This window comes from Pipistrellus kuhlii, unplaced genomic scaffold, assembly GCF_014108245.1.
Source record: "Pipistrellus kuhlii isolate mPipKuh1 unplaced genomic scaffold, mPipKuh1.p scaffold_m20_p_1, whole genome shotgun sequence".
In the NCBI taxonomy this organism is placed as follows: Eukaryota; Metazoa; Chordata; class Mammalia; order Chiroptera; family Vespertilionidae; genus Pipistrellus; species Pipistrellus kuhlii.
Window position 1 is genome coordinate 66170171 of NW_023425404.1, and position 14201 is coordinate 66184371.

At 34.0% G+C, this 14201-nt stretch overlaps 1 protein-coding gene across 6 annotated transcripts in view; it reads right to left on the minus strand.

Annotated features, from left to right (window-relative positions):
• Nucleotides 1-14201, minus strand: part of NOVA1 (NOVA alternative splicing regulator 1) — a 137158-nt gene that overhangs the window by 93727 nt on the left and 29230 nt on the right. The window contains exons 2-3 of one of the 6 annotated variants that reach the window (XM_036450684.2): nt 1285-1386; nt 258-318 (exon numbers count right to left, since the gene is read on the minus strand). The exons of 4 other annotated variants lie outside the window; for them this stretch is intronic. The gene's annotated coding sequence lies outside the window, so the exon portion shown is untranslated. The remainder of the gene's footprint in view (nt 1-257; nt 319-1284; nt 1387-14201) is intronic. One more of the 6 variants, XM_045585105.1, reaches the window with a different exon arrangement.

The following is a 14201-nucleotide window of genomic DNA, read 5'->3' on the forward strand; positions in this document are numbered from 1 at the left end:
AGTGGGGACGCCACCACAAAATTAGAAATAGTGGAAAATCTTTGTAGAAAGTCAGATCTCTTCTTTTGACTCCAAAAATCTATCACTTATCATTTAATCAATGCAAATAATATTCTAACTCAACAGAAGCACTTAAACCAAAATATCTTGGTTACATAATGTAAAGTACAATTCCAAACACACATAGAATTATACCCCTGAATTGAACAGAAAACACTTAAAGAAAGGGTCTCTAGAAAATAATTTCTTCCACCCACCTCATTTTACAAGTACGTAAACTGTGGCCCAGAGAGGTTTTTATCTGCTTTCATTGGGAATCTATAGGTATAGAAATATATACAAATATCATTTAACTTACGACATATAATTTAAATCAGCTAAAACAAATTATACTATTTCATATGACTAAGACTGTAAATACTAAGACCCTGATTTCTTGTCATAGAAATGTCTGTGGATACACAAATATTAATTTAAAAAAACAATAACTAGTACATTATACTATTGACTAAACAAGGCAAAAGAATATAACAATCCATATCATATTATTTAACAAGAGACAGCACTTTCTAATGTTACTTTCCTATCCTTTAGGGCATGAACACGCCACACTATTACTAAAGATAGCACTATTATAAAGTTGCTTTTACAAAGGAAAAAAGGAAATCATTAAATACTTGAATAGAAGAAACTGAAATACAGTAAGAGGAAGTTCAAATATTTACTATTTCTTCTCTCCCAAACTTTGTTTCAATATGTTAAAAAAAAAATAAATTCAAAATTGAGGTTTCTAAAACAAAGAATGAAAAGAAAAACTGGGTTCAAATTTTTGTAGCAAAAATTTCACCAAAGACTAAAAGTATTAAAAAACTAAGACATAAAACACAGCAAGCAAAGTTAATTAGGATGTTCCTGTTGAATTATACATTGATTTGCTACTTTAAGAACACAGCTCTAACCTCATATAATATGGGTTTGGTTTTTTGAAAATATTTAAAAAACAAACGGATTCTTCTAAGTTTCAACAGAGGTGTAATACTTAGAAAAACATTTTTGAGTTTCATTTGCTTCTAGAATAAAACAATATCCAAGGAGTGCATCCATTTGTTTATTATTTAGTTCAGTTCCAATCACAAATTAAATGACCTCAGCATAAACTTTAGAGCCAGGAGAGCAGCACTAAGTTTAACTGACCTCAATACATTTTCAAATGATGCTTCCCAGTTATTTGCTATTCTCTCTTATTGGGTTTTCCAGTCTGGAGTGGGTACACAAAAAACTTACAGTCTATGTAGTACTCCTAGTCAGTGTCACTCTGCAGATGGCACAGTGGAGAAATACCTTCTGTACGGGGCCATGTACAATTTCTTCTGCAGCTGTCAGCACCTAGGGGAAAGTGCGCTGTTAAACAGTTGCTGCGTTCCACCTCAGAAGTGGCTGCAATTCGGTGGTGGGTGAAGTGATTCCTGTACGTATATACAGGGATGAAAAGTACTATAGAAAATGAAAATATTTAACAACAAAAGTGGCTGTCTGAAAACTGTGCCACTGCAAAACAATACATCATCCAATCACAACAGCCCTACACAGATGGGCTACCACTCATTTAGACGTTGAATGTTAAGAATGATTGAAGGGGGGAAAAATAGAAATACAGTTATTCAATTCATAACATAACTATAAGTCAATGTTAAAACATCTGTGCAGAGAAATTAAGCCTAAACATTGTATATAAATTTATATCATTATTTACCTAAAATCTGGTAAGTGTATACATAAGATACTTTAACCTGTTCAGCTTATTTTATATCAGAATTGCAGCATATGCAACATTAAATATATAAAAAAGAAAAAACATTCTGAAATTCTAAATTACTTTATGTGAAAAACACACAATGAAATAACTAATCCTAAAAACTAGAAATGGTTATTTTTCATATAATGAAGCTTTATAGTAATCCCATTATAAAATGACAACTTCTCTTCTCAAAAATCACAATGGATTAGAATCCAGATACAGTCTTCATCCTTCCAAACAATGAGTTAACCTAGTCTATGATAAAGTTAGTTCATTAATACAGAAAATAATTACATTTTACTTTTACTATAACAACAATGCCATTTCTACTTATCTTTGATGTAATCAGAAGGTAAAATTCACCAATTATTCTCTGAAAATAAATCTCTGAATCACTAAACTATCTTTCTTTCAAATCTTCTCTCTCAGGGTCACAGCCACCATGTTCATACTACTTTGAAGAGGTAGCTGTTTACTTACTTCAAAATAACACATTTAGGTTCCTGACAGATTGAGGGTGCTCTAAGCAAAGTCCAATAGACTGGACCACTAAAAAGTGTCCTATATGTCAAACTTTTCTCAATCTCACTTGCCATAACAACTTTATTTTATTTTGGCACATACTTAATGGAGTCAAAGATAGCTGACAATTTCAGCTTCCTTTGAATTCTTTCTAGAATAAGGAATAAAATAAATAAATATTTCATTTAAGTAACAAGAGATGGTAAAAGAAAGTACAGAGTGCCCTAGACTCTTTTTTAAAAGAAGACATACATCATAGATTCCCAATGTGGGGCCCATGAATGAAATTTAGGGAACCCAGGAATTCTGCAAAATTGCATATAAAAATATAGACATATTGATCAGGTTCATAGTACATTTTTATAGAAAATGGGCCATAAGTTTTTGTCATATTCTCAAAAGGCTACTGGTAAGTGACATGAAGACACCCAATTGAATAAGTAGCAGAAATCACTTATAGTATTTAACTCTGAGTGGGTGTTTCTTCTTATGTAAAATGAGTAACAGACAAAAGGATGCTCCAACAACTAAATGAAATAACTTATATGGTACAATAATTAACCTATTATCAGTAATATTAATAAATGTTCAAAAGAGCTACCTCAACCAACCAAAACTTCCTTATAGAGTACCATCTATGTTTACTGCTACATAACTTCATATTACTTTTATTTAGTTGTATCTTCTACATTTATTTAGTGTGTCTTCTCAAAAAGACCAGTCTTATAAGCTATATATTTCTGCATTATTTACATATCAAAATGTTAAATACACATTTTAGAATATTGCTTCATACTCCTAGAGTCTACATGTCTCAAAAAGCCCACTGATCCCTTGTATGATGCTGCACTTACTCAGAACAGGTACAGGTAAATAAAGCATTTGTTTCACTTGCTTCAATTGTTTATATAAAATAATTTAATTTCCTTTACCTGTCTCTCCTTTCATTCACACAAACAAACAAAACTAAATTTGAAGCATCTATCAATGCATCACATTTTCTGAAAAGGCTATACAAGTAACACTTTTACTTTTATAAATCATGTTCCCTACTTTTCAGGTTAGTTTTCTGAAGGTAAAAGACACAAAAACATTCATAGATAACATCGTTTAAAAAAGAATCCTTGAATTAAAACATATAGACTAGCCTTGCCTCTAAGATGAACACACAATATTATAAACAGGATTATAAAACAGTATAAGGTGTTCTTCAAGGTTGGGGTGACCTGTAAATTCTCCTCAAAAAATGGCCAATGAAATATTACCAAGTATTAACGATACTCAGAGAAGAGATAGAAGATTTGCTAATATGCATGAAATATCATATAATGCAACTACATAGTTAATTCCCAATCATTTCAAGTGTAAAGAATCTTTTGTAGTCTTCTCATGATAGCAGTTACACTGTATGTATTCACATATTACTAAAATATACTTCAGTAAAGAACAAAGGAAATAAGCTTTAAGTGAAGGAACAGAAAAGAGAAGCATATTAAGCATTCAGAATAACTGCAATAAAAAGGATATTAGTAGAACATAGAGTATATGCAGGGGTAATGAGGAAGACAGCAGACACAGGCCCAATTATGGGAAGGAAAATTTTATTTCAAAGGATGGCATTTTGATAAGCATTTTACAAAAATCACTTTAGCAGCAACATGGAAAATGAACTAGAGATGTGGTTCAACTGGGATGAAAGCAATGGAAATATATAATTAAATATAATAAAATATTTATTAAAATGAAATAAAGATATACACTATATAAAACACTAAAAGAATAAAAATTGTGGGATAAGTCAACGCTATTTCTAAAATCTGAGTACAGAAGCTAGCATTCATTCATTCGTCCATTTATTTACTCAATTTTCTCCACTAGGTCAGGTCCCATTTTAGGCACTGAGCAAAAAGGACTGAACAAATATGCCAATGACTTACCTTTTGGAAGCTAATGAAAAAGACAGATAAGTAAATTACTAAATTTCCTATATAATAAAAGGCTAATATGCAAATTGTCCCTACAGGTGGAATTTTGATGAACTGGGGTTGGACGTGTGCTGACCACCAGGGGACAGCACAGAACATGGCAGGTGTGTCTGTGATGCAGGGCTGGCAGCCATAGGCAGTGGAGGCACTACCAGCCCCAATGGACCCCGATGAGAGCAGGACCATCATGGGATGATGGAACAGGTGAGTGGGCGGCACCAGGCCAAGGCTGGTGTGAAGGGAGGCCCCCAGCCTGCAGCCGGGGAAAGGGAGACTCCAGCTGGCAGCAGGCAGCTGCTAGGGACCCTATCCATGCACGAATTTCATGCAGTAGGCCTCTAGCCCTATCTAATAAAAGAGTAATATGCAAATAGATGGTCACTCCAACCCACAAGATGGCTGCCCCCATGTAGTCAAAGATAGATGCCCCCATGAGGACACAAGATGACCACCACAAGATGGCTGGCAGGGAAGGGCAGTTGTGGGCAGTTGGGGGTGACCAGGCTGGCAGAGGAGGGCAGTTGGGAGAGACCAAGCCTGCATGGGAGGGCAGTTAGGGGTGAGTAGGCCTGCAGGGAAGGGCAGTTAAGGGCAAACAGGCTGGCAGGGGAGCAGTTAGGCATCAATCAGGCTGGGAGGAGAGTGGTTAGGGGGTGATCAGGCTGGCAGGCAGAATAGGTTAGTGGCAATCAGAAAGGCAGGCAGGCGAGCAGTTGGGAGCCAGCAGTCCTGGATTGTGAGAGGGATGTCAGACTGCCAGTTTAGGCTTGAAACTGGGAATTGGACATTCCTCAAGAGGTCCCAGATTGGAGAGGGTACAGGCTGGGCTGACAGGCAACCCCTCCCCACAGTGCACCAGGCCTCTAGTATAATATAATATATGAAAATGATTCACACCTAAATAAAAAAAAAAACATCCCAGTTATAGGATCATAGTGACAAACATACCATTTTAACAAAGAAATCAGAGAAAAACTAAGGAAACTGCATTATTTGAATGAAATAATTTCCAAATAATGTGGAATGAGTCCACAGGCTACCTGGAGTAAGAATAATGCAGACAGGTGGAATAGAAAGAGCAAAGCTCTGAATCAGAAACAAGTGATCAAAATTTTAACATGGGGTCAGATTACAATGGGCTTTGCAGACCATAATAAGGACTTTGGGGTGTTTTGTCTTTTTTGGGGGGAGGGGATTTAGAGAAAGAAACTGCAGAATTTTAACTGAGGGAGTGGATATAACTTATTTAATCTTTTAAAAGTATGATATCAGCCATTATGGTGAAATTGATGGTAGACACCAAGAATGGAAGTATTAGCACGACTATGGTAAAATTTACATAAAAGAATATTGAACAGGACTTTCCCCATTGTCCAGGGATTGGTAATTAGAACCCATCACTAAGAACAAATTATAATCAACCAAGATTACTAATTCAGAAGACAGCCTAAACAAGTGATAGCCAACTACTCAGTAACTTAAACATCTTTTTACCTTTCTCAGTTCCTCTTTACCCCACATTGACCAATTTTATTTCAAGGTGAATGAGGCAATCATGTGAGTTTGCTGCACTGACTTAATGTAGGTGGACAATGCTGTTGCCAAGAGTTTATATCAAGCAAGAATGGGTCCAAAATATCAAGAAGGAAAGACTGGTATCTGATCTCTCAGCTGGACCTCAGCTTGTGTTGAGACTTGCTTACTGTCCCATGCTCACTCCCCCTCCCCATGCCCATTTGAGGGAAAAGGAAAGATAACTTGGAGTTGGAAAAGGGGGCAGAGAGAATGAAAGCTGCTGGACCTGAGCCTCCAGGCAATGGGGACCCAAAAGCCAGAGGTGATGGGTATACTACAGAGGTAAAAACGGAGGAAGAGTAGAAAAAACAAGCCAGAACAGAAAAGTGTAACCTTTCAAAAATATCTTATCTCCGCAAAATGTTTGTACATATGTTGCATCAGAGATCTAGCATTTATCTTTCTTTCCCCACCGAAGGCATGAGGTCTAGTCAGTCTTAGATAGAAAAGCAGAAGGAAAAAAGCAAACAAAAGTGTCACTTAAGAGAGCCTTTTTCCCCTTTCCATTTCTCTTCTAGGCATCAACACCCAGGATGAAAACTGAAATATAAATGAAAGAGCAGATCACTCTTAGTTCACTGGAGTTAGCAGAGTGAATGACTAGATCCACTCCTTTCCACACTTCAAGGCCCTAGGAGGGCACGCACAAGGAGAAGCAGAAAAGTTAAGTTTTAAATTAGGCTCTGAGGATAAAATTCAAACTAGTCAGATTCAACTGACTTTACGAGATTAAAGTAAGATTGAACGTATCTTCTGAACTGCCCAAGGAGGTATAATGTTTTCTTGTGGTGAGCAAAGAAACAAAGAAATTGATTTGATTAGCAAAGGTCAGATTGGAGAAAAAGAAAACCATCCCATGGTTGCTTTTGACTTTCTCTAAAACATTCTACAAATATCTAGCTGAATGCCTGCATTATCCTATTGTTATTTCTTATTTTTAAAAACTGGTAATTAGATAACTAATGATTGTGTTACAAGAAATTCCTTATATTCTTATCCTGGCATAAAAGTTACTAAAATATTCTGAACATTTACAAATAATAGGTCTTATTACAAATACTAACAAATATAATTAATTTTATACATTTGTGAAGAACACTACGTTGTTAAAAATAAAATCCCCTAAATAAAATACCAAACTAGAAGCTTGATGCACAATAGGCTCCAAGGAAGGAAAATGCAGAAAAAGAAAAAAAAAAAGAAAAGGAAAAAAAGCAGGTTTGTTTTAAAGAACACTTTCAATATTCATATTGGAATAATCTAAAAACAATTTTAGAGACAACTCTGCTCGGATTCATAGGTTAATAACTTGGGACTTGTCCCTAAACTGAATCATGCTCTTTCCAGTAATTTGATATTTAAATTAATATTTGATGGGACTTCTCTAAAACAAATTATTTATTTATTTGCTTGTTTGCTTATTTATTTATTATTTATTTCAGAGAGGAAGGGGGAGAGAAAGAGAGAGAGAAATATCAATGAAGAGGAAGAAAAAAATCATTGATCGGCTGCCTCCTGCACACTCCCTACCGGGGATGGAGCCCGCAACCTGGGCATACGCCTTGACCGGAATCAAACCATGAACTCCTAGTTCATAGGCTCGACCGCTGAACCATGCTGGCTGGCACCAAGTATATTTTTTTAAATAAATTAAGGTATCTGTATTTTATCTGACCAAGTTGTACATAATCTTATCTCTGTTAAAATGTTATATTTTTTATGCCAGTCTTTTTATTTAACTCATGATTGCAAACATACCAGTGCGCACAGGTATTGATCCATGCATGTGAAAATATGGTTTTTTTTCATTTTTGTGTCTCGTTTTGTGTTTGTGAACAAACAATAAACTCCTTTTGTAGGCTAAATTGTCATATTTTTAGGTAATACAGCATCCTATACTTTTGTTATAATTCTTTATGTAATGTTCCTCTACACTTTATAATCACTCATCATTCTAAATAATGCCATGTATATTAAACATATACTTTATCAGTCAGTCCTCAGAGATACAACATAATAAAGAGAAAGTAAAGGAAGTCAAAATTATAAAACCAGTTTCTATATTTATAGTTTTTCTGGTCCACTTTTTCATACGATATAAGAATATTAGTTATAAATTATTAAGTGTATGAAAAATCATACGGACTCAAGTAATACAAATATACATGTTCACTGTTAGTAAATAATGTTAGCCAAATTGTCAACACAATATTGAAGGGCAAGCTCCAAGTTGGAGGACTAACCCATCTGACTTCAACATTTATTATAAAGTTACAGTAATCAAAGTAGGAAGAGAATAGTACAAAAATAAAAACACACAAATATAATCAACTGATCTCTGACACACAACAAATAAAATTCAATATCGAAGAACAGCCTTTTCAACAAATGGTGCTGGCACAACTGGACATCCACATGCAATAAAATAAAAAATAAATCTAGATGCAGACAATAAACCATTCATAAGAATTAGCTCAAAGAGATTAAAGACAAAGAAAAGTATAAGACTCCGAGAATAAAAAAATAAAAAAAAAAATCTAGGTAACATTGGGATTGACAATGACTTTTTAGGTATAACATTAAAAGCATAATTCATGTAAGAAAAAAAATGATCACTAGATTTCAATAAAATTAAAAACTTCTGCTCTACAAATAACATTGTTAAGAGAATGAAAAAACAAACCATGATGGGGAGGAAAACATTTGCAAAACACATATCTGATAAAGGGTTAGTAACCCAAATATACAAAGAACTCTTAAAATTCAACAATTAGAAAACAAACAATACAGTTTAAAAAATGGGTCAAAGATCTGATCAGACACCAAAAAATGCAACTTTTGACATCTAAGCATATGAAAAGATGCTGAAGTCACATGAAAAGTGTATTAGTTTTGTGTGTGCTTTTTAGGGCAGGCAACAACAAAGAACCATAAATTGGATGGAATAAACAACAGAAATTATCTCACAGTTTTGGAGGCTAAAAATCTGAAATCAAGGTGTTGGCAGGTTTGGTTCCTTCTGAGGACTCTGAGGGAAGGATCAGATTCCAGGCCTCAATTCTTGGCAATCTTCACATTCCCAGGCATTCTCCCTGTATGCATTTCTCTGTGTCCAAATTTCCCTTTTTATAAAGACACCAGTCACATTGGATTAGGACCCACTGTAATGATCCCATCTTAAATTGATTAACTCTGTAAGGACTCTATCTCCAAATAAAGTCACAAACTGAGGTACTGGGAATTAGGATTTCAACATATGAAACTGACATAATTCAATCTATTTAACTGCACATTTAAAGAACGAGATATAATTATGCAACTATTAGAATGGCCAAAATTAAAAACACTGACAACCCCAAATACAGATAAGATGTGCAGCAACTGGAACTCTCATTTATTGTTAGTGGGAATGCAAAAATGGGTGCAGCCCCTTTGGGAAACAAGTGGCAGTTTCTTTCAAAGTAAACATACTCTTACCATGTGATTCCGCAACCACATTCCTTGGTATTTACCCAAATGAGCTGAAAACTTTTGTCCAAACAAAAGCTTATACACAATGTTTATAGCAGTTTTATTCATAATTGCCAAAAATTGGAAGCATCCTAGGTGTCCATCAACAGGCGAACTAATAAACAGACTATGTTATGTTGACATTATGGAATATTATTCAGTGATAAAAATATATGTGCTATCATGCCATAAAAAGACTTAAAGGAACCTTAAATGCATATTGCAAAATGAAAATGTCAGTCTGAAAAGGCTTCATACTGCAAGTACATGACATTCTGGAAAAGGCAAAACTATAGGAAAAGTAAAAATATCAGTGGTGGCCAGAGATTCATAAGGAGGTAGGAGGAATGAATAGGTGGGAAAAGGTTGGGTATTTGAGGCAGTAAAACTGGTCTGTCATTATATATTTGTAAAAATAAAAAGAGTGAATTCTATAATAATGTAAACTATGGACTTCAGTTAATAACAACATGTCAATATTGGCTCATCAACTGCAGCAACTGTATCACACCAACACAAAATGTTAACAGTAGGAGAAGCTGTGTGGTGGGAGGCAGAAAAGGGGCAAATAAGGGTCTATGGCAACTTCCTAGACTTTCTACTAAATTTTTCTGTAAGACTAAAACAGCTCTAAAAATTAAAGCCTGTTATTTTTTGTATTAAGAATGACAAGAAATAAAAGGTTTAGGGTAATTACATGAAAATAAAAATAGGCTCTCAAAATTTAAATACAAATGCTGAACATACAATTTTTCAGCAATAGTCATGACTGTAAATTATGGAAAAGATATATTATATATGATTTAAATTATGGTTACTTGAGTACAATGCAGTTAGAGAAATGATGGTACACAGTCACATCGGCTGATATGGAAATGAGTTTATCAAGGTAGAAGTTTTTGTGTTCCTTGTCTTTCCATTGATATTATTTTGCAAAACTATTGTTTTATACAGTCTTACCCATTTTTTTTTTTTTCCAATTTGAGGCTTCTTTTCCAGACTACTTGCAGTGAAATGGAACACAGTGAAGAAGCATAATAAGCATTTTATATATTCAAAAATAAGACGCAAATCTAAACATATAGCCACCAAAACTTGCTTTCATCACACACAAGTAACATTTCCAGTTTCTAGGATTATAGTTCACATTAAGCTATATATTTATAAAAGCAATTCATGCTCTAATACTCAATAAAATTGTAATCTATATATAGAAAAGTTATAACTGGCAAACGGTTTAAATAGGCCAAGACATTTTAGTTTAACAATGTGCTATTTTAATTTCAGAAACCCAGATAAATGCAAAAAATATAACAGTATCAAGAGTTTGAGATTATATTTTTTTTTAAATATTCATGCTATACTTACTTTAACTAGTCTAAAATTCCCTAGCCTACCTGATATTAGAATGAAACTAGGTAATATTGATCACCATATTGCAATATAAAAGTTTTGACTAAAATAACTCAAGGGTAAGTTTTCTCTCCCTGCTTAAATATTAAGTCTCTTACTTAGATGGAATAGAAAATTTAAAAAGACAAGGGAATTTGAAATTAACTATAAAATGAGTTTTCACCAGAGAGAATGAGTTTTCTACCCTTTGAAGTTAAAAAAATTATTTTTCTACAGTATGTAGATCTAGTCATACTCCAATTTATTTTCTAGTATTCCTCAGTAATCTCAGTAATGTTAATGATGCTAATACATCTTTTCTTAAAAAAAAACCCAATTTTAAAAAATATAATATATCCTGGTAGTTATGTTAAGGAACATAATTAATCAGATAAACTTTGATTTGGAATCCAACAATGTAGAATTTATTTTTGCCCTCATCATATATCAAATACTCTCTATTTTCTACTATAAGTCTGGGAAGAATATTCAATGTCTAGACCACATGTGTCAAACACAAGGCCCTCGGGCCAAATCCGTCCCGCCAGGCCTTGCAATGTGGCCCGCACCGCGCTGTCATCACTGCACTCCACTGCATTTCCATCACAATGACAGTTTATGACTGTTCAGTAAACCATTAGGCCCACGATTTAGGCTGGATTTTAGATTTTGGCCCCTTCTCTGATTGAGTTCGACACCCCTAGTCTAGACAATTGTAAATTTAAATGTCATTTTTATATGATGTGGCCAGGTTTATATTGGAGAGTCTCTTAGTATCAACTACTGTTGACATTTTCTAACCTAAATATCCATGAATGATAGTCAAAAGAAATTACATATCAAATTTAATTTTGTAATGACACTAAAAATAAGTATACACTTTACCAGACTATCTTCCTACTTTAAGGATACCAAAAAATGTACATGAATTTCTCAGAACTCCTTATGTGTCTATAATATAATTTATCATATTTAATAATACATATTCTTAAATAATTTAATAAAATAAAAGATGTTATAATGTCTTGAACACAATTAATAGAAATGACACTGAAATTATTTATTGTGATAACTTAGTAATATAAACAATTTATTGCTTAAGGAAAAATAAATTTGATGTCTATGCCAGGTAGAGACACACAGGGCAGAGGTTATGAAACAAAACTGTGTTCTATAACTTTCTGAGGCTTTTCGGAGATAAAAATAAGGTAACATCAGTCTTCCCTACTCAGAAAAATTAGATTAAAGGATAAAATTATATAATTTTGAGATCTTTCTAATTTTTAATATTTGGTAACTCCTAGTAGTTGCTTATACTAAAAGATTCTATTAGTTTATAACATGGAAGTTATGAAGACAGACTTTGGGGTCAGACTTTGAGCAAATCCCATATGTGCCTCTAATTGTATAGAAATTATAAGTTAGTGTATTGCCTCTTTATTAGCTGTGGGCACCACTATCTTTGAAGGGGGGGGATTTAATTAGCATATTCCATCCTTATTGGCTGTGAGTGTGCATTTTTTGGGACAGTGTGAGGGTCAATTAGCATATTTCCTCTTTATTAGATAGGAGGTAGAATATATCTATAAGTATATACCATTAATATGTGTATAAATTCACAAATATGTACACTGACATGCATATATATACATATCACACATACATACTTGTTTTTGGCAAATCACTTAATCTCCTATGCCATATTACTCGCGGGATTACTGTGTGAACTAATTCAGTTACTATGTGGAACTCACAGTTATAATTGTCCCTGACTCAGAGTAAGGTGCATCAACTACTAGTTATTGTTATTATTACCACTGCTGCTGTTATATTAGCATAAAAGAAAAATTAAATGTAGTAAACAAAAATTATTCTTAACTGATAGTTGAGTTTACTTTAAATTTCAACTGCTTGACTATAACATTTTTAAAAAATAAAGTTTTGTTTATTTATAACTTTAAATCTTACAAACAAGAATTAAAAGATATGAAACAAAACATTTGAATAGGATCAACTCATTAGTCCTCCGCTTTTAATTATCCCTAGAGTTTAGAACATTGTGTCCTATTTCAGACAGGGGATGCCATTTAAAAATAAATTGCTTAGAGGAATGGTGATAAGTGGTAATTAATAGTTTGTATTAAAATTTTATATTAGAAAAATTATTCTTCTCTAAATAAGTTGTGTGTGTGTGTACTACAGCATATTTCTAAGCTATCAGATTTTCTTTTCATTCAGTTCTATGAAAATCTAGTGACTTGCCTTATTTAAAGTCATTTTTAAGATATATGCTCATTTAATTAACTCAGCATAATGAAGTTTTGTAGACTTCTGGTCTGCAAAGATAAAGTACCAACCTCTCATTCTAGAAGTAAGTTCTCAGATTCAAGTCTTTCTACCATTTACTAGTCAGGTGATATTAGACAAATTACTTATCATTTTGTTTCCTGGCCTGCAAAATGAGGACAATCGTGTCTTTTTAATTGGATTTGTTTAATGTTGAGGTGGAAATATAAATATTAAAACATTTAGAACAAGGCTAACACATAGAAAAGGACCTCAAAAATGCTATTTCTTATTATTGTTACTATTATTAATATTATTGTTATTGTGGTTAAGTATGAAAGACTGAGCATACTCTTTTCCAAAGTTCACAAAAAGGTACAAAACCAAAGGACAAGGAGAAGGTTTTAGAAAATGAACAATGCCATTCCACATGCCCTTTTTCCTTTTATCCCTAGAAAATCAGAGTTGAATATCTTGAACCAAGAGGTTCCTGACTCAGAACTACAAGCACAACAAAGGTAGAACCCAAGGAAAGGCAAAACTTAGTTGGAGCTCAAATGGTTCTTAAAAGCTGTCAGGCAGATGTAAACCTCCCAGAAAGAATATCTGAAAACTCACTGGGGAACATTGAAGACTCCAGAAAACAGATATGTAGAGACCACTGTCAGGCATATTCTCTATCTTTCTCCACACCCCATCACACCCCACTTAGGGCTCTAGCCCTCCCAGTGGTTTTCCTATTATTCCCATTACAGGTTTGCAAGACACAATTACTGACTTCCAGTTTCTGGCAAATCACCTCACCAAGTTTCCAGTGGAGCGCCTACACCTGGCCTCTCCATCCACGTGCACCTGGTCTGACAGTTACTCTGACCTTCACTGGAGACATAAATATCCTGCTCCCCTCACTCTTGCCATTGTGGTCTCAGCCTTTCTGTTCGCAGATGTAGCAATAAATTTAGCTTTTAATTTCATTTGGCCTGGTTCCTCTCAGCATCAACCTAACAACCACACTCTGGAATCTCACAAGAGAAATTCTTGGCTCTTTGCTTGATGACCCTAATAAAGTCATCTAGGCAACAATTCCCGCTCCCAAATACACAGAATCAAACCAAATCTGTATCACTTCATTA